The following is a 23,060-nucleotide window of genomic DNA, read 5'->3' on the forward strand; positions in this document are numbered from 1 at the left end:
TCAACACTCTAACGGGAAAAATAATCAAAGTGTCTGTCATTCTCATCTGCCCACACAGTCAGTCATGATGTATTGAGACTGCAGTTTAATTTAATTAATTTAATTTAGTTTAATTAGCTTATAATGCGCCAAATCACAGCAAAAGCCGTCTCAAGGCGCCTTACATAAAACAAGTCAACATAAAATTGAATAAATAATTAAAAATGAATAAAAAATTCAAATACATAAATAAAAACAGAAGTAAAAGAATAAAACAAAAATAAAAACTATCCATAAGAAAGAGAATAAAAATAGGTTTTGAGTCTTGACTTAAAAATGTCCACAGACTCAGACTGCCTCACGGTCGCAGGAAGACTGTTCCACAGGGTGGGTGCACAATACGAAAAGGCTCTTTGACCTGCTGACTTCTTCTTCACCCTGGGAACACAGAGAAGTCCCGCATCCTGCGACCGCAAAGCCCGGGCTGGCACGTAGAGTTCCACCAGATCACCCAGATAAGATGGCGCCAGTCCATGAACAACCTTATAAGTCAATAACAAAACCTTAAAATCTGCTCTCACAGAGACAGGGAGCCAGTGCAAAGATGCCAAAATGGGTGTGATACGTTCAGACCTTCTGCTACGTGTCAGAAGTCTGGCGGCAGCATTCTGAACCAGCTGAAGACCCCTAATGCTGAACTGTGGTAAACCTGGAAATAAAACATTACAATAATCTAGTCTAGAAGAAACAAAAGCATGAATCAGGGTCTCAGCATCAGCCATGGACAGGATGGGGCGGATCCTCGCTATATTTCTCAGATGGAAAAAAGCAGTCCTAGTAACATCCCTGATGTGGAGGTCAAAAGACAACGTGGGATCAAAAATTACCCCAAGGTTCCTCATTTTGTCCGTATGATGTATGACACAGGTACCCAGGCTGAGCGCCAGCTGGTCAGACTGATGCCGATGTCTTGCTGGACCAAGAACCATCATTTCAGTCTTATCAAAGTTTAAAAGTAGGAAGTTACTAGACATCCAACTTCTCATTGATAGAAGACAGTCCTCCAGGGATTTTATGGGAGTGAGATTTCCCGTAGTTATCGGCATGTACAACTGAGTATCATCAGCATAACAATGAAAGGCAATCCCAAAACTCTGCAGTATACGCCCAAGGGGTGCCACATACAGGGAGAAAAGCAAGGGGCCTAAAACAGATCCCTGTGGAACCCCAAATCTCATGTCAGCAAGGTCAGAGACAGTGTCATTATACAAGACACACTGAGAACAACTGGACAGATATGACGTCAACCAGGCAAGGGCACTTCCAGTAATCCCAAAAAGTTATCCAACCTATTGAGCAAAATATGATGATCCACGGTATCAAACGCAGCACTGAAATCTAACAACACCAAAACCGTAGTGGTGTCTGAGTCCATTTCTCACAGAAGATCATTCACAACTTTAGTTAGCGCTGTCTCTGTGGAGTGATATTTCCTAAAAGCAGATTGCAGCGGCTCAAAAAGATCATTCTCAGTGAGGTGGTCTATGAGCTACCGTGAAACCACCTTTTCTAAAATTTTGGAACAGAATGATAGATTTGATATCGGCCTGTAATTTTTCAATACACTAGGGTCAAGATTAGATTTCTTAAGTAATGGTTTAATCACTGCTGATTTAAAACATTTCGGAACAGATCCAGAGGTTAATGACAGATTAATAATTTCCAGCACAGTCGGCCCGAGAGTGGGCCACAGGTCCTTAAACAATTTTGTTGGTATGGGATCAAATAAACAGGTTGTGCTTTTTGTAGATGCTACAAGTTTCGTCAGCACGCCCAATGAAGTACTATTAAATTCTGTCAATCTAGGTAACACGTCAATGGTAGTGCCCACCTCCATAGCAGGTTTTAATGGCTGGGCCGAGGCGTGCTGAGATATGCTCAGCCTAATATCTTCTATTTTCTTCTCAAAATAAACCAAGAAATGATGTGCTGAAAAGGGAGAACAACTAACAGGTGGCTGCCCACGAATAAGAAATGTGACCGTGTCAAACAAAAACTTTGAGTTATGTTTGTTTTTACTGATCAAATCTGAGTAATAGGTCCACTTCATGGCCAGTAGTGCATGCTTATAATCTAAAATAGCATCCCGCCAAACAAGGCGGAACACCTCTAATTTGGAATAACGCCATTTCCGTTCCAAACACCTAGCCTTCTGCCTTAGGTCACGCAAATAATCACTGAACCAAGGTGACTGTGCCTTAGGAGGGCGTGACCTTAAAAGAGGAGGTGCAATCTTATCAAGTGTAGTTTTAAGCGTTAAATTTAGACTATCCGCGAGGCTGTCCACTGATTTAGCATTCTCCAGATTCAAAGCTAAAATATCAGGTAGTCTGGCCTCAAGTTCAGTCATAGTTGAGGGTTTAATACGATGCTGCAGTAGTAGACAAGGTTGTTGTTCCACTAAACGTGGCAGCATAAATGTAAACCTGATAAGTGAATGGTCAGAGACTATAGATGCGAGAGGCAAAATGTCAATATTTGTGACAGCAAACCCACGTGCAAGAACTAGCTCAAGGGTATTTCCACTAATGTGTGTCGGGTCCTGAATGCATTGCTGGAATCCTAAAGCATCCACAATTTGCATAATGATTTGCTAAGGGGATCAGAGGGCATCGCAAACAACTACAGAACAGCATACAGAAATGACTTTAATAAGAGAAGAACAGCACCTGCCACACTGTTCAACACACTCTATCCAGTCTGAATGAGCTGTGATTGTTTGAGCTTTGGTGACTTGGCTTAATGATCTGGTTTCATATGCTAAACTGAACAAACAAGCCAATGGAAGTGAAGAATTCATCAAAGATAGCCTTGAGCAAACTAAATCTGAATTGAAGACTGGAACTCCTAACTTTTCGCCTCCGTTTGATGGAAGCCGATGATCTAAATAAATTGAGAATGAAAAACAATTAAAAAAATAATGAAAGAAAGCATGTCCCCTCGGATTCATCTCCCCGAATGGATTCAAGTACTCGTAATGCCAACAACTGTGTTTCACTGGAAACACAGATTTTATGAATTAGAATCAATGTTGAAGATTAAAGATAACATCAGAATGTCACAGGTGGTAATGCTTATCACCGTTTTTTGAGTTAGGCTGATAAAAATGTCAGCTAATAAGTGTTTATGATACAAATAAACAACTTGATTAATTTCCTGTGTATTTGGTTACAGAGTTTTTCAAGTTCCACTGGGGAGGTTGGAGAAACTAAAAAGAGAAAACTTTTGAAAAGTTTCTGTTTAGCTTGCTTGGAGAAATTTTGTCCTATCATCCATCATTTAGAGAGTTTGAGTGTTTTTGGAGTGGGTTGGTGCTTCTCCCAGAGGATGTTGTGACTCAGATAAACAGTCCATCCTCACAGATCTTCTGGCTGTATCAGAAATAATGGCCCCAATGTTCCATCAGGACTCATTTGTCAAACAGTGGCTCTGCAGGAAGCACTAACACTAACAGCCGGCCCACCTTCTACAGACAGTTTCTGTCCTGTGTCTGTTTGACTGGATGAGCCTGTGCTCCTAATGCAAGAGAAGTGTTTGCTGAGTGTTGGCTAATGGCTGGGTGAAGCTGCCATGAAGGGATTTTTCTCACTACCTCCTTCCCTCAATGTTGGCAGCAAGGTCATTCAAGTTCAAACAGTCCAGTTAGGAAATGTATACAAGACACACCTCTACCAAAGGACATTAGCTGTTTGAGCCCTGGAGGCCGGAGCAGACGAATACATTACTGCCAGAACAGATAGTGCTGTGGCATCTCCTCTGAATCCATCTTACTCACTAACCTCCCCCTCTTTACATATCAGGAATGAAAAGTCATTCTTATGGTCACCTTGTGAATGTTACACAAATATCTGGTGATATGAGTGTGATATGACTGTATTTGCAAAAAATGAATGCAGATCTTTGACAGAAATGGGCCTCAGAGCCTATATCAAACTTACGCCTGGTTCACACGGCAGGATTTTAAAATTATCTGTAGGTTTCCAAAACCTGAGAGACCACACATATGGAGAAAAAAAAAAAAAAAAAAAAATCAGAGGATTGGTCGTACAGTGTGTGGTGCTCAGCCACATGGTAAGGACAACAACACCACACACGAACAGATTTCACACACAAACATTCCCAGGTCAGACAGGACATCTCGCAAAATCTCTTGAGATTAAACGTGACTTCAGAGTAAACAAACGGAGATAGTTTATGGACTATTTAAAACAGATGGGGAAAAAAATGATACAAAAAGAAAAAGAAAAAGCATTCTTTAAAGGAGTGCAGACAGCATGACCACCGGACTTTCTGGTAAGCCAGAACAGCTGTTTTGATTTTATTTTGTGCTCCGTGCATCACATTCAGCAGGCTGTGTGCTTGTTTGTGGTCGGAGGACACAACACACACTGCGATATCGGGTCAAGACAATCCAACACGCTGAATATCCCCGATTTGTGATCGGAGCGTCCCTGACGTCATTCCGAGCAGATCAGAGCGCACTTAACACACCACACATGGCAGGAATATCTGATAAGATTATCTTTAGCGTCATCATGATTGTCGGGTGTCCTTAAGATTGTCGGAAGGGGATCAGGTCCGATATTGGCCTAATTATCTGCCGTGTGAACCCGGCTTTAACATGTTTTCTTTGTTGACAGCAACAAGCAGAAAAAAAACAATCACAACTGAGCTTGAATGTTAGAAGTTTTTTCCCTCTGCTGTTATTGCAAAGTAACGCAAGTGACAAAATCTGCTATCAGTGTTGTCTGCTGCCATTTCCTTGTCTTAAAATGTTATGTCATTTACTTTAAGAAGTACACTCTAAAAACTGCTGTCTCAACAAGAAAAATTTATGTAACAATTTGCATAGATTTTTTAAAAGTTATTTCAACTTATTTCAAATTTCAATTGAGTTAATGCCACAAGGACTTCTCTAGTTAAGTTGAAATAACTTTACTTAGTTGAAGAAACTTGGAAATTGCTACATCTCTTTTTCTCGTTGAGACAGCGGTTCATTTTTTAGCGTGTAGTGCATGCAACTTCCATTCATTCTGACATTTGCGTATGGGTCCATCTTAAGGCTGAAACAGCATCTTATGTGCATAATTACGCACAGCATTCAACAGGTCAGGGATGAGTCTGGGAACATGGGCCGCATTCACCAAATCCTAAGCCCACCCAAACACACAACCGATCCATCCCCACATCTTGAAAGCAACTATCTGCTGCAGCCAGGTTAAAAATGTGTGACATCCATGTCCTTCTCCAGTCACTGGGGTCAACACTGACACACCTGTGTGCTGGATCATGCCCAGTTTGTTTTCTCACATACAATTAGCAATACACACACACACACACACACACACACACACACACACAACACACACACACCACACACACACACACACACACAACACACACACACACACACACACACACACACCACACGCAGAGTCTGTCTCTCCTGGCAGATGGAAAAACATTTGTCATGAGAAATGGCTGAGGCACAGGTGAGCAAGAGGTTGCATCTAAATTCAGTTATTGTATTCCTCCACAACACCCGGGGAGCAAGCTGCTAATATTGATGAGCGGATAGACTTAAGGCCCCCGACACTTGCATGACTTTGATCCGCGTACTTGCACGCACTCTGCAGTGCACAAGAGTAAACTTGTCTCAAACTCATTGTAAACTGTTGTAAACTGTGTGCGGCTTCATGCAAGTGGGCAAAGAAAATTCTGAAATGTTTAAATCTCCATCATGCAATAACTACGTGAACTTCACATGAACATTACGCAAACAATTCAAAAACACTGCGCGTGAGTGCGTCATCACACCGCATCACAGCGCAGATAACCTGATAACGATTATAACAAGATGTTAAAGCGATCATAAACATACTTTTACAGCTGCTCACAAGAAGGAATGAACCTGCAATTGTTTTACCAAGCTATTACAATATAAACATGACAAATAATTATGTTTTTAGACAGCTCCAAATACTTTCTCCACCTCATTAAGTGTGCGCAAGTGTGAAAAGCTGCAGCTGGAGTGCTCCTCTCTGATTCCGGAAGTAATTAGAGATGTTTTCAACAGCCAACTCCGACAGAAAATGATTAATCCGCCACGAAATAATTATTTTATATATGCAGCGTCCAGCACAAAACACATGGCAGCCAGTGGAACAAAGCACGGCATCCAGCTGGGAACACAGTGGGTGGGATCATCAAACAAGTGCGCGGATCAAAGTCGTGCAAGTGTCAGGGCACCTTTAGTCTCGCATCTTTATGCAATTTACAACAGAAATAGTGGCTTTTCTGGATCAATTTGTCCCTCAATGAGCTCCACTTCTTATACAATCATCACCTCCAAACCAATGGTACGGTACGTACAATTTCCCTCCATGAACTAGGGGTCATTTGAGTGTCTTTTTCTGACTTTGTGTTGTTAAGCTGGTCATATTTGCAGACTTTTCTGCTAAACGTAATTGACCCATGACTGAAATGTAAATGGCGGGCACACTGCAAAAACAATTACAATATGATGGGAGAGGAAGGACTTAAATCAGAAAAGTGACCAATCACAGCCTTTGCAGTCTCTTTCATTACAGCAGGTGCACAACAGGCTGCAGGGAGGGTTCACAACCACACAGAAGGCTCTGATATAAAGCGACTGTTATCACACTCAGGGATATGTGTGAAATTAAACACTCTATTACATACAGTGCAGGCAGCAAGCAGCATTTTGTTAATAATCACCAGCCTTGAATAAAGGCCTGCCTCGTTTAGGTGCTGGGTCTGAGCACCATTTGAAAAAAATAAATGCACAGGCTTTTAATCAATGAAATACGGTAAAGTTTTTGGGCCTGTGGCGCATAAAGTGCATATAAAAGAGCAGACACTTCTCACCAACCTGTTTCACATTGCTCACTGTTATGCCATGCTTCTCATTTCTCTGTCAGCATCTTTGCAGTGTTAGTCTATTAATTCATTCACGTCCTCTCTCCAATACTTTAGTTGTGTCTCAGTATACGTATAAATCCACTCACAGTCTTCTTGTTCCATTCAGCAGCTCTTAAACAAAATGTACACAAGCAGCAGTGCTGACAGAGAAGTAAGCAAATTTTCAGGCTTGTATCAATGTAAGAAATGTTTCTTAGCGTATTTATTTGAAGAGATGTGTGCTTCGAGCCGCCCAGGAGCCCCCTGAGCCTGTTTGAATCCCTCTGCTCAACTGCTGAGTGCCTGATGTCAGAAACTGTGTAATGTCACCAGTTTCTAGTTTGAGCTTCTTTCACAGCAAAAGGCACTGCTCCTCGTTTATAACAGCATTTATTAGAAGACAGACTTGGGAATCATTGGCTAACAGTTCAGTGTGCAGGATTTGAATTAAGCAGAAGTTATGCAATAATGTCAGTAGCCTATGGAACATTTTTTTTTTTTGCTTTGGACTTCAGTAGATTGGACTGCAATTGGTGTGATGTATTTTGTTGCAAAATTTAAGTGGATGGAGAACATAAGTTTAAAAGGACAACTTCACTCCTTTACAATCTTTTTCACTTGAACACATTCACAGCAATCAAGCCTTTTAGTCCTGTGCTGTCACCTTTGACAACTGCTTTGTTTGCAAGAAATATATATTTTAAATCAGATTATATAAGGAAGGAATGAATGAAAGTGAACAGAGCAGCAGCCCCGGGAGTTAAATAACATTAGCAACCTATATTGCAATTGTCAGTTTATCAGTGGCACAATCATGTTTTAGCTGTCAGCAAATTAACCTAAATACTATAGGACTGGATGTTATCTTTAATCTCTTGATTCAGTTAAAAATCAATTCAGACAGCCCCAATTCAACCCAATTCTTAAACATTCTGCTAGAATTAGACACTAAAGTAATGCCCCTGTCACACGGCGATAGCTGGATGAAGGATAAATCATCAAAAAGTAAAAAATCATTGAGAAAAGCTGGACAAAAGATCCTGCACTTTTCCCATCACCAAAACGAAAGGAACAAAACAAAAACAAAACTAACGACAGAAAAACAAAGCCAACGCATTAAACTAAATCAAAATGAAACGTTCACGATGACGTAATCGAAAGCGACTATACAATCAAGCGCAGCCAGCTTTGTCAACGTTTCCACAGTACTTGGAGGTGCGAGATGATGTTTGTCTTGACAACAAGTGAGAGACTGTGTTTGTCATCACAACAAGTTTTGTTTGTCTTTACATTCTGAGTTCTCCATCAGCCATGGGGAAGTGTCTGTATCAGACGAAGGCTACTCTGAAGGCACGCACACGCAGGCACATGCAGCCCAACTACAAACTGTTGGAACGTCTGTAAATAGTTAAATAGTTGATGAAAACGTTTTTAACGCTATTGTTTCTGTATGAAAACATTGCTTTTTCATCCCAAACGTGAATGATTCATTTGTGATACAAGGACATTTCTTTCAGCTTGTCGAAGCTTTAGTTATTGATTTGTTCAAATATCGTTGTGTTCATTCAATATGTCGAACTTGGGAGATTGAACGAAATTGGACGAAAGTCAAACAAAACGATAAGAAACCGTCAAAAACAAAATACGGATGATTTGAGGTTGTCAGCGGTATTTGTTTAAATTTTTCAACAGTTTGAAAATTCTGATGAAGTGCCAGCTGCAGGAACAAAACTGAACAGAGGATAAACGATGCCTCAGAAAGTCGACATAAGTCCAGATTTCTTGTTTCGTTTGGGCTTCCTTGTCCTTGTGCCGTGTGACCGGGGCTTTACATAAAAATTAAATACCAATTTAGGTTTTTGGTAGTATTTGTATTCTACATGTTAGCTGAAGTCATCTTGTGGTTCTCCCTTTCTTGCTTCTTGGCTACAGCAGTGAATGTTTTAAACTGGGAACCAAACAACTGAGTGACTTACATAGAAGATATTATCGTTCGCTTCAAAGAGCCAGACTTAAAGATAGCTTTGGCCATGACAAGAGTAGCAGTGCAGTCACTACTCATGTAGCAAAGGGTAACTCTGGCATTTTTCAACCTAGATCCTGTATTTAGATGGTAAAATGTTTCACTCGGGACAAACAAACAAAACAAAACAAAAAAAAACCTGAATCTGTGCAGTACAACTTACTGCTAACACATCACAGGAAACCTATGGAATGGAAAGGGGTTAAGATAAGAGATGAATCTGTACATCTAAATTTTATTAAGAACCAAAACTATCCAAAATAATCTCTGAAAATTGGTGCACACCATTTAGTACAGCAAAGGAGACATGACTGATTTGCTAATCCCCAAATTTGTTTCTGAATCATCAGCATCCAAAACAAACACAACAGGCTGATGCACGATTATGCTGGGAATGCCATCACAGACCTCTGCAGCTTTTCACTGAGGGGCCCGAATGCGGCTGCTCACAATAGACATTTCATGCCTCAGTGTGTTTGAAACCGTAACTCTCTCTCTCTCTGTTTGCCTGTCAGGTTGGTCTTTGAAAAACGTGGACTCAGCCTCTCCGGCCTGAAGCACGGTGGTATTGATCACTGCAACACAACAACAGCCAGTGTGATGACAAGAGAGGAACTGGAACAATGAGACACCCTGAAATATGCAGACTGACAGGCAGACACACAAAACAAAAAAACTGAACTTGTCATTGCCACAAAAACAAAACAAAAATACATTACAACCAGTGTGTGGCCATCAGATTCCTTTAACTCTCCTCTCGGCTGTGTGTGGTTTTCCGTGAGGCCAAGGTGGGATCCTTCCTTCACACTCTGCTGGGCAGTGGACACACAGCACACCGTGTCAGATCCCCTCACACAGCATGAGGTCAAGTCCCTGCTGAATCACACTATAAGCACAATGGAGTGAGGGGACGAGCCAAAGGTTACACAGGGTCACCGAGAAAACCCACCGAGCTCTTGACTGTGCAATCACCATTAGGGATGATTTTAACTGAGTCTGTGTGTTCCATTAGCACAATCAATGTGTCAATACATGCGCTGGGCACAATTCACACTCTAAGTGCTATTCTGTGATTTCTAAGTATTGACGCCCACTGTCACAGTGGTGGATGAGGAGCAAGGGCATGTTGCCTTGACAACCATATGCACCAAACAAGTAGCTGGACACAGGAAACCCAGTTTTGTTTTTATTTTTTTAAAAAGCGTGTGAATCCTTGCTGCCACAATGGGTGCAGGCGCAAACACACACCACTAAAGCCAGCAGAGACTACTGTCAACTAAAACCAACAAAATACTCAAAAAATATAAAGGCAAGGTTGATCGGCCAAGAACTAAGTACGTGGAGTAATTGGGGTGTTTGAGATCAGTTATTTTGCCTTAACAGATCAGTTGTATGATATGGTGGAGTACAATTTCACTGATGCACAAATTTCAAAAAAGAATAATTACATAGGACTTTTTGCAAACATTTTGGTGTGTTTTTTTTTTCTTTTTCTTGATCATTTTCAGTACATTTGTGGTCCACACAATGTAGTTCATGGTCAATATGATGAAAAGCAAAGATACACTCCTGCTCCTTTTTTCACAATAAAGGTCCTAAACACACACTGCTACTGACCAGCAGGAACTTGCATCAACTCAGAACATTTTGTTAAGTGACAGCTTAATAAAACTGCTTACAATATCATACTTTTGAAATCGTTTCTTGTGTTTGGTGCCAAACAATGTTACATTCCCAGAAGCCTTGATGCCCCAACAATATATCAAGTAGTCCTGCTGTGCAGAGGAATTGACAGACTGGGTTGCATTTTATTTCCTTTCAAGCCCAGTTTCTCAGCCCCAAATTACTTCCTGGACTTGGCCATCAGAAGTGTATTTATCTATATAGTACTAGAGTTAAAGCTCTATTCTCTAGCTGTAGCTTTAATGTACCTGCATTAATGGTAAATGTCCACCATGTGGATAAATTGCTCCATTTCAAGAACCTTTGGTGACAACAACTAACCTGTTGCTAATAGGAGTAGATGTGGTAAAAGGGTTGAACTTGTAGTGACGTTCAATTATCTCAGCAGTGACATTCATGTCTCTGGGTCTTTGGCCTTTGAGACTAAGAGATGCCTGGGAAGAGCTGATGGAATCATGAGGTCACTGGACACAGATGCCTGGTGATGCTGATATCTTTGCAGAAGAATGAAGGCCCAAGTCATTTAGGTCCTGGTCTGTCTTGTGGTATGGTTTTAAGACTTGGACACTATCTAGTAACCTAAGGGGAATACTAGATGTCTTTGGTACTAGATCTCTTCAGAGGATCTAGTACCAATGGTCTGACTTTGTGTCAAGTGAGCAGTGTACTTAGGGAGCTAATAGGTCAGCTATGACATTTTAACAATGTTGCATCCTTTTCTGTCAATGATCCACCACACAGGTGCCTCAGTGTGGAAGACCTTACATATTATAAAAGCAAGGTTCAATGCTCAAAAACTGAGTCATTCAAATTATTTTGTTATAATTCAGTGATACCGTAACATATGGTTTTGTGTGGCCTTTACATCTGATCAGTTCTGTTCACAATTGAACCATGCTATTCTTGACTAACACACACTTCCAACACTTCCATCATGTTTAGTCAAAGCTGCACACTTCTGATCTTGAATTTTACCTTTTAAGGTCACCCAAGGTCAAAGGTCATGTAACCAAAGAAAAGTGATTTATGTCTTCATATTAGCGTTTACCATAGTGCATCTTTAATGGCCCCTTCACACATAACACGATGTTGGGTGAAAGAAGCAGAAACTGGAAGAAAATCCACAAACAAAAAACAACATTGGGAACCATGAAACATTCCACCTGCTGTCAGGAGGGACACATGGTCTAACAGGCGTGCACAATACAGGGACAATGGTTTCGTGCACCATACAGCTGCAACGGTTTCAAACACAGTGCGAGCACCTGCAACATGTGGCACCACATCGCACCACTGCTGTGGGGTGGTGGGGGGGATGACCACACACCAAAAACAAAAACACCGCAATCTCTAATATTTAATCCCTCTTATCGTAGCGAACAATACAAGTATGATCCTTCTGTTCCTCTGTATAACCCATAGTCCACAGATGAACAGTTATGAAATGGCATGATTGAAGCAGTGTGCTCTTATCATGACCACAACTACTGGCCCATGTGCATGCCAAGCCAATCCTGCATGTCCACCGAGCGGTGCGCTGGACAGCGTGTCATGTGGACCAGAGCTCACTTGGGTGACGTGACATTCATATCGCCAGCTAAGTGTACACATGATCAGACGGTCCTTTACACATTGAGCAGCCTGCCGATGTGCACGCTGTGCTGCTGCTCCAGTCTGTTGCAAAGGCGATATGTTTTTTATGTATTTCCACATGAGACAGCAGGCACATGCACACGCCTCACGGTGGACAGTTGTAAGGTCATGTCATTCATAGCACGGTACGTGTTCTCCAGCTGTGACTTGTGGGCCGACAGATCTCAACAGCAGCGGCTGTTTGCTGTCATGCCCACCTTTTGATCAGTGCACAGAACAAAGTGTCACTCTCTGTTTCTGTGTTCTGTGATTATTATTTTATCTATTTGTTATGCAATTATGTAGTAGTTATTGCACTATGTAATACTATGTATACTATGTATGTCATGTATACTTTTCTGGCTGAGTTCTCTGTCTTTTCATTCCAACTGTGAGTGAGTGGCTGGCCAGCAATCAGCTGAGAGGTGCCTGCTGTGCTGTGTGCTGTGCGCATTCACACGTGGCTGGCCAGTCCCCATCTGATCTTGTCTGTACATACTTATCAGCATGTCATGCAAGTGTGCTCCCCCCGCACGCCCCATGTGTTGCAGGAGGGCGACACACATGCACACCACATGTGTTTGGGGGGGGGACACACTGGCATGCCGTGTTGGGGCGGGGGGGAACACTTGCTTGACATATGTATTGCTTGGTTACGGCTCACTTGTGTGGCACTTCCACAATTTTCACAGACAGCTTGAATATGGTCATCTGCACTCTACTCTCATGCGGGGAGCGTAAATAGCCACCTTTTCTAAGTGTCCAGTGAGAGGTGTTGGATGTTCACGTGTGGCACCTGGAATTTGGCTGACACCTGCTGGGGGGGGGGGGGCAAATGGGCACTCGGTGTCTTTCACCGCTGGTGTGCACGAATGGTTTGTGGTGACAGGTGTATGAGGCATTTGAGGTGGCTCTGATGTTCATGAGTGGCATGCAATTCTTCCTTCATGCGCCAGTCGGCTTCACTTTTGTTATGTATGAAGGGGCCCTAACAATTCCACTAAATTGTAAATATCCCTGAAACATAAACATTGACTGTTGCCTTGACTTTTAAACAGTTTTTCTCAAAATCATGTTATCCTTGGTTGACCCTCAATCATTACACCAAGTCTGGTCTACATTGGATCAAAACTCTACAAGGTATTTTATTAACATATGGATGGACACACCAGTACTGCATGCACTACGGCTGTACAAGTGTAAAATAAATTTACATTGTAAACAAACCACATCATGATATAATCTGATCGGACAAAAATGATACATTTTCACACACATCTGAATGTGAATCATAGTTTCTTTTCTGTTTTTATAGCAAAGAGCCTAACTTGATTCATCCATTTTCTCTACCTGCTTAATCCAATTAAGGGTCGGGTGGGGGGTGGGAGTGGGATGGGGGATCTTGAGCCTATCCCGGCAGTCATTTAAACCCTGGACAGGGTGCCAGAGGCCTACTTGATGTAGTTAATATTATAATATTGCTTTTTATTTTCTGATTTCTTGAATAATACAAAAAATAATCTGTAGACTACTTGATTATGAAATCACCAATACAGAAGGTGACCCGTGCTCCACAGAGTGTAATAAGAGTCACATTGTGGCAGTGTGATAAATAGAGAAACAGTGGAGACACTTTCCAGGCGACACAGTGTGAGAGTTCACTTCCTACGGGGGGAAAATGCCTTCCACAGGAACAAAACATTTCATTCTGAGCGATGGAAGTTCATGCACAAGGGAAGATGACAAAATAGTTTCCTCACTTACCACAGAATTGTTCTCTCTTTCCTTCTCCTTGGATGTTGTCAGCTTCCTCCTCTTTTGTCGTCTTCAATCTGGTTTAAGAAAAATGAGAATTACAAACTGCAGGATTAAAATTTTAAATCTGTCTCCTTTTGTAGGAAGTGGACCGGCTGTCACTTAAAACCAACCAGATAAGAAAATTCAATCTTTCTTATTAAGACCTGGGACAAAATGAGTTGTACAGCTATGTGCATGACTGAATGTGCACACTGGCAGTATTCTCCTCTGTCACCTTGTGGATTACACATACACGGAAATTTGTTTGCATTAGCAAGCCCATCTCTGTTTACTTCATGGGAAAAAACAATGCTTAAAGCTCTTAAATTTGTGCACAGATTTAGTGGTGAAAAGCAAAAATAAACCAAACCATGTAAACCAGAGTGTGGATGTGGAGTATCGGAGGCAGGACGGTGGAATCCACACTGATCAACACGCACAGCGTGTGAGAGCTGGTGGAAGACACACACACCTCCTCTCAATTAGCTTCCTCTCCACTGTTCTCCTCTCCACTAACTTCCTCTCTACTAACCTCATCTCCACTAGCTTCCTTCTTTTTCCCTTCAGTTGCTAATATGTCATTTTTATCCTTTATTCTCTATTCCTCTAATTTCCTATATATATTTGTTCATTCAATGTGCACTGAAAACCGTTTTTCCCCCGAAAATGAGATGTCCTCCGCTTCTTATGAATTACATCCTGACGTTTCTATTTCTGTCCAGAGATCGAGGATCCAGTGACCATGTACAGATTCTATTGATTTGTATTTATCAAGGATCCAGTGACCAATTACATATTTATTTACTTTAAGACTCAATAAAATGTTGTTGACATAGAAAACCTGTAAAGCCTACTTTTAGTACACAGAAAATTCACAGGAGGTATTGAAAAGGGAATTGATAAAGAATTGGATAAAGAATCAGATCAATAAGTGGAATCGATAATGGCACTGATAGACAAAATCTTATTGATACCCATCATTAATTGTATCACACCAAACTGCATCGTATCGGATTGTGAGGAACTGCATTGCCATCAAATAGATATCAAACTGCACAGAACCGGGAATAGGGGTGAATTGTATCGCATCAAATCGCCAGTATAGTCATGTATCCTATATGTATCGTATCGCTGGTAGTGCGTCAAGGCGGTCTGTGTGTGTGTGTGCGCGCGCCAAAAGATTTTAAATTTAAGTGTCAGGACCTCATGTTCCATGCCAGTTGTTTGCATGTAGTATATATTGGTGGTACTACATATTTTGCAGTGGAATACCTGAATTAACAAACTGGTCAACCTCTGTACATGTAAGCAATTATGTTCCCATCAAGACAACAGAACATTACTTTCCTTCAGGCACATCTCCACATGGTGTGCTACCACTGTGTGAAATGTCACACAGATAAAGGGGTTTAGGAGATTTAGATTTATGGATGTGGTGAGGGAGGACATGAAAGTGGTTGGTGTGACAGAAGAAGATACAGGGTGAGATGAAAACGATTGATCTGCTGTGGCGAACCCTAACAGGAACAGCCAACAGAAGAAGAAGCAGAAGAAGCTGTGCTTATGAGGTCATGTGATGCATCAATTAAACAAAAAATTTTGATTATGTCCCCTTGCCAATGTCAGAAATAAGTCCTATATAGACGCTGAGGCATGTGCTTATCTCCAAATTCTGTAGTGTGAGGCAAAGGCGAGTCTACAACTCCTCATGGACAGGATGCCAAACAGACACAGGTTACTTCCCCAGCCAAGTCGGGTACCCATTAGTAGTTGGATGGACAGAGACTGTAGATTTACTGTGTTGTCGAAGCAGACAGACATGCAGCAGGAGCAGGATTCATCTAAAATCCACATTTTTGGAGGCCAGCTCCAGATCCACTCAGCAAGCTGCTCTGCACCACGTTTGATGATGTCAGACAGAATTTTATTCTTTCATGCACATTTTCATATGATGTGCTTCGATTGTGTGAAAGTTTATTGAAATTCTGTAAGCGGCCCCGGAATGGTTCTTAAAAGACACAGGGGCCGACAGGTGGATGGAAGGACAACTCCCAAATTTTTGTTTGGTAGCGGTATAAAAAGTAATGTCAGTTTCATATCTGTTCAAGTAACTGACACTCAGCTGCTCATCTGCTGAGTGCAGCACTTGCCACTATCTGCCACAAACACATCACTACTCACAACAAACATGTCACACAATGCCACATGATTGCTGGAATGTTTTGAGCATGTTAAAAAACACTCTTCTTGTGCAGTCTCCTGTTGTACACCACTACTCTTACTCACACACTGTCTGTGGGGCAGGCTTGAAAGCACCAGGTTGTTCAGAAAATCCAAATCCATGATAAATGGGCGAAAACAGAGACGAAGTTGATAAAACACTGGCCAGGAAGCAGCAGATGACATGTTACGTTATACACCACTGAATGGCGCACACATTCAGTGGTCACGCTCTCCACACACAGTGACAGTGGCCAGTACTGGTGCAGAGTAACCTGAGGGAGACGCAGATGAGAAGTATTCATTGCAGTGTGAGGAAGGATTTTGATCATGTGCCGTGTTTCTCTGTGCGTGATCTAGCATGCAGGTGCCTCAGTATGGAGGACTCCAACAGCTGGAGAAAGACCAGGCACACTTACATTTTGCCTGGCTGTGACAGATACTGTAGATGGCTACTTTTGACAGTTGGGGATGGATCGCTAATCTGCCTGGGTGGTTGCCATCCACCTGGCAGTTCTGTGCTGTTGTTTATGCAGCGGCACCATCGAATGTTCCGAGGACTTAACTGATATTTGACAGCCATCTTAATCTTGAGATCACACACATTTCAAGGTCCAGTCCTTATTTCTTTACCCCCTCCTGTACATCCCTGTCCTCCTGTTCTTTTCTCACTCACGCTTTCAAACATCACAGAAAACACGACACATCAATAGCAATCAATAAGCAAGATGATTGAAGAAGCAAGTCCAATTTACTTATAGCAAAAGCTTATTGACTGCAGTGCCAAAAACGTGGAAGCCCCACGGAGATGTGTCGCTGTTTCCACTTGGTATAATATGAACACCACAACACTGACAACACTGACAACTACTCACTTACACTTACTTTCAGCTGCACATCGCCACACGTGCTCTCTTTAAGCCACCATTTTCCCACCCTAGATTCCATTCTGCCACTCACGTACCGCGAGCTTGTGCATGCGTGTGAAGCAGCTGATTACAGCTGAGATTTATGAATAAAACAACACAACAAAATGACCTTTCCACATCCTGCTGAAATGAGCTGAAGCCTGAGCCCATCAAAAACGGCTGCCCCGTATGATATCAAGTCAGTCAGCCAGCCAGTCGTCCGGCCACCCACCTCCACCCTTGAGTCGAGGCGAGCTCAGTCCACATCGGCTGCCATGGTGATGAGAAGAGGAACGGAGAACTTAAGACTGAAAATAGCCTAAGAACAGACGCCAGCAGTGGACAGAGAGGAGGACAACAAAACAGCTCGCAGCCCTCATACCTCAGGGAGTGCTCTCCTGCAGTAAGCGGGAGAACACAAATGTCCCACAGGGAAGCTTAATGTAGACATGAGCTGCACGAGAGATTGTCAAAACCGAAAGAAGTCATACAATTTAAAAGCAAATATATAGCTAATGTGATTGAGTCACTGTAGACTTGAACTGTACTGAAAGCAGTAAATTATGGCAGTGACATTTTGCGATTTATAGCTACTCCACCTTTATACAAGTCTCATATGTTCATGTGATTCAAATTTGAAAAAGAAACTGACTATATTTCACTCAAAACAAATTTTACATGACATTATTTGTAGTCCATATACAATGAATACAAACCTGAAGACCTACACAACCACAAACATCCCTTAAATTAACCTACTTCAATCTGTAAATAAAGAAATATTTAATTCACAAAGTACAGGTAACCAATGTGGCTTCTTAAAGTGTATATGTATTCTATGAGCTGACTATTCTAAATAAATAAAGAATTATGAAAATACTTATGTATTGTGATTTAATTTTGGTGCCATATGCCCTGAGAAATTAAATCATAAACATGGGAAAATTAGCTTGATTTCATCTGCTGCCGATAAATGCTCAGAAACGTGTGCCTGCGAGAAAAGTTGCCATCAGTTACATCATGTGAAGTACTGCCCCCTCAGAGACATTCACTGAAACAAATGGAAAAGCTGGAATTTTCTGCAGCTTGAAATTGGTGTTTTTGTGGACTCTGACGGTGAATACATCAAAATACAGTTGTATACAAAAGTTTGGGCACCAATGATAATTTTCATGATTTTCCTTTATAAACTATTGGTTGTCTGGATCAGAAATTTCAGTTAAATACAACCCCTGGCAAAAATTATGGAATCACTGGCCTCGGAGGATGTTCATTCAGTTGTTTAATTTTGTAGAAAAAAAGCAGATCACAGACATGACACAAAACTAAAGTCATTTCAAATGGCAACTTTCTGGCTTTAAGAAACACTATAAGAAATCAGGAAAAAAAATTGTGGCAGTCAGTAACGGTTACTTTTTTAGACCAAGCAGATGGAAAAAAATATGGAATCACTCAATTCCGAGGAAAAAATTATGAAATCATGAAAAATAAAAGAACGCTCCAACACATCACTAGTGTTTTGTTGCACCACCTCTGGCTTTTATAACAGCTTGCAGTCTCTGAGGCATGGACTTAATGAGTGACAAACAGTACTCTTCATCAATCTGGCTCGAACTTTCTCTGATTGCTGTTGCCAGATCAGCTTTGCAGGTTGGAGCCTTGTCATGGACGATCCATCCATTCATCCATTTTCTTCCGCTTTATTTGGAGTCGGGTCGCGGGGGCAGCAGCTCAATCAAAGCCGCCCAGAGCTCCCGATCTACACACACCTCCCCCGGCTCCTCCGGGGAACCCCAAGGCATTCCCAAGCCAGCCAAGAGATGTAATTCTTCCAGCGTGTCCTGGGTCTTACCCGGGGCCTCCGCCCAATGGGACGTGCCCGGAACACCTCTCCAGCAAGGCGTCCAGGGGGCATCTGGAAAAGATGCCTGAGCCACCTCAACTGACTCCTTTCGACGTGGAGGAGCAGCGGCTCGACTCCGAGCTCCTCCTGAGTGACCGAGCTCCTCACCCTATCTCTAAGGGAGCGCCCAGCCACCCTGCGGAGGAAACTCATCTCGGCGGCTTGTACCCGCGATCTCGTTCTTTCGGTCATGAGCCACATCTCATGACCATAGGTGAGGATCGGAACGTAGGTCGATCGGTAAATCAAGAGCTTTGCCCCCCAACTCAGCTCTCTCTTCACCATGACTGTCCAATACAGCGACCGCATCACTGCAGACACTGCACCGATCCGTCAATCGATCTCACGCTCCATCCGTCCCTCACTCGTGAACAAGACCCCGAGATACTTAAACTCCTCCACTTGAGGCAAGGACACTCCACCGACCTGAAACGGGCAAAGCACCTTTTTCCGGTCGAGAAGCATGGCCTCGGATTTCGAGGTGCTGATTTTTATCCCGGACGCCTCACACTCGGCTGCAAACCGCCCCAGTGCACGCTGAAGGTCCTGATTTGACGAAGCCAACAGAACCACATCGTCCGCAAACAGCAGAGACGAGATTCTGTGGTTCCCAAACCAGACCCCCTCTACACCCTGGCTGCGCCTAGAAATTCTGTCCATAAAAATAATGACCAGAACTGGTGACAAAGGGCAGGCCTGGCAGAGGCCAAAGTGCACTGGAAACAGGTTTGACTTACTACCGGCAATGCGAACCAAGCTCCTGCTGCGGTCGTACAGGGACCGGGTAGCCCTCAGCAAAGGACCCCGGACCCCGTACTCCCGGAGCACTCCCCACAGGGTGCCCCGAGGGACACGGTCGAATGCCTTCTCCAGATCCACAAAACACATGTGGACTGCTTGGGCAAACTCCCATGAACCCTCGAGCACCTGATGGAGTGTGTAGAGCTGGTCCAGTGTGCTGCGACCAGGACGAAAACCACACTGCTCCTCCTGAATCCGAGGTTCGACCATCGGTCGAATTCTCCTCTCCAGTACTCTGGAATAGACCTTACCGGGGAGGCTGAGGAGTGTGATCCCCTATAGTTGGAACACACCCTCCAGTCCCCCTTCTTAAAAAGAGGGACCACCACCCCGGTCTGCCAATCCAGAGGCACTGTCCCCGATCGCCACGCGATGTTGCAGAGGCGTGTCAGCCAAGACAGTCCCACAACATCCAGAGACTTAAGGTACTCAGGACGGATTTCATCCACCCCAGGAGAATTGCCACCGAGGAGCTTTCTAACCACCTCGGTGACTTCTGCCTGGGTAATGGATGATTCCACCTCTGGGCCCCCACTCTCTGCCTCCTCTTCGGAAGACGTGACGATAGGATTCAGGAGATCCTCGAAGCACTCCTTCCACCGCCCAACAACATCCCCAGTCAGGGTCAACAGCTCTCCACCCACACCATAAACAGTGCCGGTGGAGAGCTGCTTCTGCCTCCTGAGGCGTCGGACGGTTTGCCAGAATCTCTTCGAGGCCGACTGATAGTCCTTCTCCATAGCCTCCCCGAATTCCTCCCAGACACGAGTTTTTGCCTCTGCGACCGCACGGGCTGCGGCACACTTGGCCTGCCGGTACCTGTCAGCTGCCTCTGGGGTCCCACCTACCAACAAAGATAAGTAGGACTCCTTCTTCAGCTTGACGGCATCCCTTACTTCCGGTGTCCACCACCGGGTTCGGCACCAGAGACCCTGCGACCACAGCTACGAGCGGCCGCATCAACAATGGCGGTGGAGAACATGGTCCACTTGGACTCCATGTCTCCAACCTCACCCGGGATCCGGGAGAAGCTCTCCCGGAGGTGGGAGTTGAAGACCTCCCTGACAGAGGGTTCCCAGCAGACCCTCACGATACGTTTGGGCCTGCCAGGTCTGACGGACTTTCTCCACTCCCAGCGGATCCAACTCACCACCAGGTGGTGATCAGTCGACAGCTCTGCCCCTCTCTTTACTCGAGTGTCCGAGACACGTGGCCGAAGGTAAGATGATACAACTACAAAGTCGATCATCGACCTCCGGCTCAGGGTGTCCTGGTGCCACATGCACTTATGGACACCCTTGTGCTCGAACATGGTGTTCGTGACGGACAAACTGTGACTAGCACAGAAGTCCAACAACTGAACACCACTCGGGTTCAGATAGGGGAGGCCGTGCTTCCTGATCACCCCCCTCCAGGTCTCACTGTCGCCGCCCACGTGGGCGTTTGAAATCCCCCAGGAGAAAATGGAGTCCCCAGTCGGAGCGCTATCTAGTACCCCTCCCAGGGAGTCCAGGAAGGTCGGGTACTCTGCACTGCTGCTCGGCCCGTAGGCTGAGCAGCAGTGCAGAGTACTGTCATGGACCATTTTCTTCAACTTCCACCAAAGATTTTCAATTAAGATCCGGACTATTTGCAGGCCATGATATTGACCCTATGTGTCTTTTTGCAAGGAATGTTTTCACAGTTTTTGCTCTATGGCAAGATGCATTATCATCTTGAAAATGATTTCATCATCCCCAAACATCCTTTCAATTAATGGGATAAGAAAAGTGTCCAAAATATCAGCGTAAACTTGTGCATTTATTGATGATGTAATGACAGCCATCTCCCCAGTGCCTTTCCATGACATGCAACCCCATATCATCAATGACTGTGGAAATTTACATGTTCTCTTCAGGCAGTCATCTTTATAAATCTCATTGGAACGGCACCAAACAAAAGTTCCAGCATCATCACCTTGCCCAATGCAGATTCGAGATTCATCACTGAATATGACTTTCATCCAGTCATCCAGTCATCCACAGTCCACGATTGCTTTTCCTTAGCCCATTGTAACCTTGTTTTTTTTCTGTTTAGGTGATAATGATGGCTTTCGTTTGGCTTTTCTGTATGTAAATCCCCACTTCCTTTAGGCGGGTTTCTTACAGTTTGGTCACAGACGTTGACTCCAGTTTCCTCCCATTCATTCTTCATTTGTTTTGTTGTGCATTTTCGATTTTTGAGACATATTGCTTTAAGTTTTCTGTCTTGACTGTTATGTGTCGACGCGGGTTGAGGAGCGGACCTGCGTCAGACAGGACCCAGCGCTAAAAATAACCAGAAAGCGGTTCCAAACAGAAACTATTTATTATTCACCTGTGCTTAAAAGTGTAAAAACATAAAAACAACGTCCCTCTGGTGGAGTGATTCGTGGCTCGCTCTCCAGCGCCCGCAAGGATTAAAGCCGGCGCTCCTGGACTTCCTACCACCGCCAAACACCCCCCAGGTGGACACGACAAACTGATTCTCTGTGAAGCAAAGAGAAGGTGAGGTAACTCAACAGATACAACTATATCTTCCAATAAACACACGCTATCAGCAACACACTCAGGTCAGTGTCCTTTTTTTTACTTTATGCAAATGAGCAGCTTCTCACAACAAGTGGAGGATCACTTATCCTTCACGCCACAGCAGTGAGAAGCAAACTGCACAATTCTCTTCACAATTCCAGTATACTGTGTAACAAAACACCAAGTTACTATCAACAATTACTTAAACACTTAATTACCTTTAGTGTGTGCTGACAGCATGTGTCCTCACCCCTCCCTGCTTCACGGGCTCGATGTGTCAAAACCCAGGCGCGGTCCTCAGCGTCTCACAAACGAACGTCACAAGGTCGGTTCCCGGCAGTTCTGCTCAAATCGCACATGACTTAAATGCAGAACGCCATCCAATTATCTGCTTCAGCTGCAAGTCGTCCAGGTTGCACGTGAGCACCAATCACAGGTGCTTTCCATGATGTTGATGAGGGTGAAGACTCTTCAGCCAGCACCTTCTTCACAGACAAATCAGCCCTCATGCCACCTGGAGAGCAAAGAAAAGAAAAGAACACCAAAACATCCAGCCACGTCCCCCCAACACACAACATTGACGC

At 43.5% G+C, this 23,060-nt stretch overlaps 1 protein-coding gene across 20 annotated transcripts in view; it reads right to left on the reverse strand.

The window, feature by feature from the left end:
• The window catches only part of LOC117515523 (neuronal cell adhesion molecule-like), a 263,480-nt gene that overhangs the window by 110,852 nt on the left and 129,568 nt on the right, over positions 1 to 23,060 (reverse strand). For all 20 annotated transcript variants that reach the window (XM_034176111.1, XM_034176123.1, XM_034176112.1 and 17 more), the window contains exon 2: positions 14,063 to 14,130. The gene's annotated coding sequence lies outside the window, so the exon portion shown is untranslated. The remainder of the gene's footprint in view (positions 1 to 14,062; positions 14,131 to 23,060) is intronic.

The sequence above is a fragment of the Thalassophryne amazonica genome, chromosome 8 (genome assembly GCF_902500255.1).
Source record: "Thalassophryne amazonica chromosome 8, fThaAma1.1, whole genome shotgun sequence".
Taxonomy (NCBI): Eukaryota; Metazoa; Chordata; class Actinopteri; order Batrachoidiformes; family Batrachoididae; genus Thalassophryne; species Thalassophryne amazonica.